At 40.6% G+C, this 4,195-nt stretch overlaps 1 protein-coding gene across 1 annotated transcript in view; it reads left to right on the forward strand.

The window, feature by feature from the left end:
* N4BP2L2 (NEDD4 binding protein 2 like 2) overlaps positions 1-4,195 on the forward strand; it is an 83,641-nt gene that overhangs the window by 65,443 nt on the left and 14,003 nt on the right. The gene's annotated exons all lie outside the window — the stretch shown is intronic.

The raw sequence follows: 4,195 nt of genomic DNA on the forward strand, positions 1-4,195 counted from the left end.
GGGCTGGGGATTCGAACCCACCACCTTAGGTGTACGCGGCTGGCGCCTTAGCCGGTTGAGCTATAGGCGCTGAGCCCCAACAAAGGAACTCTTGAGGAAGATTAGAGAAGCCCTCATCATTTCCCCTTCTTTTTTTTTTTTGAGACAGAGTCTCACTATGTCGCCCTCAGCAGAATGCTATGGCATCACAGCTCACAACAACCTCAAACTTTTGGGCTCAAGCAATTCTCTTGCCTCAGCCTCCCAAGTAGCTGGGACTATAGGTGCCCACCACAACACCTGGCTGTTTTCTTGTTGTAGTTGTCACTGTTGTTTAGCTGACCTGGACCGGGATCGAACCCACCAACCTGAGGGGTAGGTTGCTGGCGCTGTAACCACTGTGCTATGGGCGCCAAGCCATCTCTTCCCCTCTGACCTCCACTATAAGGACACATTAGTCTTTTTGTTCAGCCTCTGAGCTGAACTTTGAGGCAGCTGATTTACTACTTCTCTCCCACATCTTGCATCTCAGTACTTATATCCCAGTAAATAGCTGCTTTATACCTCCAGTTATTCAAACCAAAATCTCTGCACTCAGACTTAATTCTTAATCTTTTTTCCTCATACCTCATATCCAATTTGTTTTCGAATCTTACTTTACTTTAAAGAAAAAAAATCCAGAATGTGATCAGTTCTTACTACCTTCACCCCATGATGAATGAATTAACTCTAGGAGGAGGCACTTGCACCCATCTATTAATATTTATCAAAGTGTGGGCAATCTACTATAGGGCCTTCCCACCACTTGTATGGAGCCTGGACATGAGGGCAGATCAGGGGCAGAGGTTCCTGCTGTAAAGTATTTCTTCTGTTGCTATTTCTTGTTTGATTTCATCCAGAGAAAGAAAAAGAGGACAAGAGAAAAATCTCAAGAACCATTAGGTTAATGATAAAAGGTGTCAAAGCCTAAGCACTGCTCTTATTAAAAAGACTCAGCCCTTGCCAGCCAACCATCTCTCTGTTAATCCCTATGTGAGGGTTTAAAGATGAGAAGAGGAGGAGAAGAGGGAGAAGGAAGTGTTTAATACAACTGGTTTTAAATTGAGACACAGTTTTGCACAATGGTTAAAAAATGTGGACCCTAGAGACAGACCAAGTCTGAACTTGCCTCTAGCCAGGTGATGCTGGGAAAATTCTTTAACTTCTCTGTATTTCAGTTGTCTTTGTGAGATGGGGTTAAAATTCTTTAACTTCTCTGTATTTCAGTTATCCTTACTTCATGTAGTTGTGAATATTAGGTGAGTTAGTGCATTAAAGCAATTAAATGGTCCTAACAGTAAGTGTATGAGAAATATTATAGTTTTTAAAAGCCAGTTTTCAAAGTATTATAGGTTGTGGACCTTAGTCTTTCAAATGGCAGGAGGAGTTATAAGCATTTTGGTGGTGAGTCATCCATTCCTCTATATTAGGGCTATCTTTCATTGTATAGTAAAGAGCTGTTTAGAGGACAGTGGCTACACATTAAGTGTATTCAGCTCCACACAATCACCATGCTAGAGGGAGTCTGAAGTCTTTGATGTATTATCATTTAATTGAATAAATAAACCAACGACAGACTTCATTTTTTTTCTCCTTGCTCTGCAATAGGATGGTTCACATTTGGGCAAAGGCAGGGGCCTTTGGAGTGACATACTAGTCTGCAGCATGAATTTCAAAACTGACATTAAACTTGCACTTCAACTACAGCTTTCATTGGCATCAGGTAGAACTGGCCATGAAGAATTGCCGACGCAGATGGCATTATATACTTGATATCCTTTCTATAGAGGTCCCGTCACAACTGCTTCCCCAGCATTCAAGAATGTGAAAACAGGCACAGCAGCAATTAAGTGACAAGGAACAGGGTGTTCAAGTGTCCTGTCTATTGAAAATTGCTCAGCAGCATGGGATGGAATAAGCCAGGCCAGAAGCCAGGGGAAGTTTTAGTAAGCTCTTTGTCCAATGCCCGGCCAATCAACTGCCCGTTCCTTTCTTCTCATCATCTCTTTCTTTTTTCATGTTTGTTTGCTTGTTTGCTTTTCTGTTCCTCTGTCCTGGATTTTTCACTCTCAGCTGTGTCTGTTGTCCTTCCCCTGCTGCATTTTACTATGTCTTCATCAGTAATTTATCCAGGGTGAAATCTAAGATAACTAGAACTTTATATTTTAAATTAGAACATTTCCTAAATACTCTTTTTCTCTTAGGATCAAATACTGTTGTCAGTTAAGAGAAGCTGTGGGCTTGCAGTGTGCTGGATGAGAGTACTATTGCTCACTGAGCTCTGTGAGATAGTGTCCTTGGCCTCAGGGCCAAATGATAGGAACACATTGCCAGTCGTTCTGACCACCAGAACTGCCTTCACATGTTTCCAAACACCCCACAAAGTAGTGGTGTAGCCTCTTGTTTAGAACAACTACTAGCTAGATGGTTAGAAGCATATCACCAATTACTGGGCTCAGTTGTTCAATATTAGCCATTCTTTTTAATTTTTGAAAATCTAAGATATTAGAAAACCCAAGATATTTATTGATTGGCTTTGAATATGCAGTCATGCACCATATAACAATAATTTGATCAACAAATGACCACAGATGTAACAGTGATCCCATAAGATTATAACATGGCATTTTTACTGTACCTTTTCTATGCTTAGACATATTTAGATACATAAGTACTTACCATGTGTTATAACTATCTATAGTATTCACTATAGTGACAAGTTTGTAGCCTGGGTGTGTAGTAGGATATACCGTCTAGGTTTGTGTAAGTATGCTATATGATGTTTGTACAACAATAAAATCATCTACCCATGCATTTCGCAGGATGTATTTCCATTGACACATGAGTGTATATAAAGTTTTTTTGTTAAGGAAAATACAGCTGGTGCCCCCAAAATGTATATACATTTTGAGAGATGTTATCAATGTTTTACTTTCAAAGTTGAGTGAAGGTGCTGTGACTGGTCAAGTGCACCTAGACATGCTGATCACATCCATTTACCTTCAATTCATGAACTTTGGGGGAATGGTCAATTTTACTTCCAACAAGATCTCTTAAAATGTGAATGCATTTTTTGGCACTCTTGGTATTAGGAACTCACAAAATTATTGATTTATTAAATGATTATGTGTGGGAACCACCTATGGCTCAGTGGGTAGGATGCCGGCCCCATATACCAAGGGTGGTGGGTTTGAACCCGGCCTCGGCCAAACTGCAATGAAAAATTGCCAGGTGTTGTGGCAGGTGCCTGTAGTCCCAGCTACTCGATAGGCTAAGGCAAAAGAATCACCTAAGCCCAGGAATTGTAGGTTGCTGTGAGCTGTAATGCCACAGCACTCTACCGAGGGAGAAAGTAAGACTCTGTCTCTAAAAAAAAAAAAAAAAAAAAAAGTAAAAATAAATGATTATGTGTATATTAGCTTTAACTTTCTCAAAGTTTACTCATTTTTAATTTATATGATTAAAGCATCTCTTTTTATTTTATTTTTTTGAGACAGTCTCACTTTGTCACTCTGGGTAGAGTGCTGTGGCATCACAGCTCACAGCAACCTCAAACTCTTGGGCTTAAGCAATTCTCTTGCCTTAGCCTCCCAAGTAGCTGGGACTATAGGCGCTTGTTACAATGTCTGGTTATTTTTAGAGACCTGGGGTCTCTTGCTGAGGCTGGTCACGAACTCCTAAGCTTAGGCAGTCTACCTGTCTCCCAGAGTGCTCAGATTATAGGTGTGAGCCATCATGCCCAGCAAGTATCTCTTTTTAAAAGTGATTTTTTTCTCCAAATCAAGTTGTTAATTCTTACTATCCTGACAGCTGGCACAATTAATACTTTAACAAAAGCATTTAAAGTTAGCTAAATATCTAAGATGGGTATACATATAAAAGATATATTAATTAAAACCATTTAAAAAGTATTAGATACCATAATTTATACTTGGCCATAACCTTTATATTCAGAAATGATTGTAGGTGGTGCCATAGCTCTGTGGGTAGGGCGCTGGCCACATACTCCGAGGCTGGTAGTTTCAAACCCAGCCCAGGCCAGCTAAAACAACAATGACAACTGCAACAACAAGAAAAAATATCCGGGCTTGGCGCCTATAGCTCAACCGGCTAAGGCGCCAGCCACGTACACCTAAGCTGTCGGGTTCGAATCCCCAGCCCGGACCCGCCAAACAAC

This window comes from Otolemur garnettii, unplaced genomic scaffold (genome assembly GCF_000181295.1).
Source record: "Otolemur garnettii isolate 467f Iridium unplaced genomic scaffold, OtoGar3 scaffold00120, whole genome shotgun sequence".
NCBI classification, from domain to species: domain Eukaryota; kingdom Metazoa; phylum Chordata; class Mammalia; order Primates; family Galagidae; genus Otolemur; species Otolemur garnettii.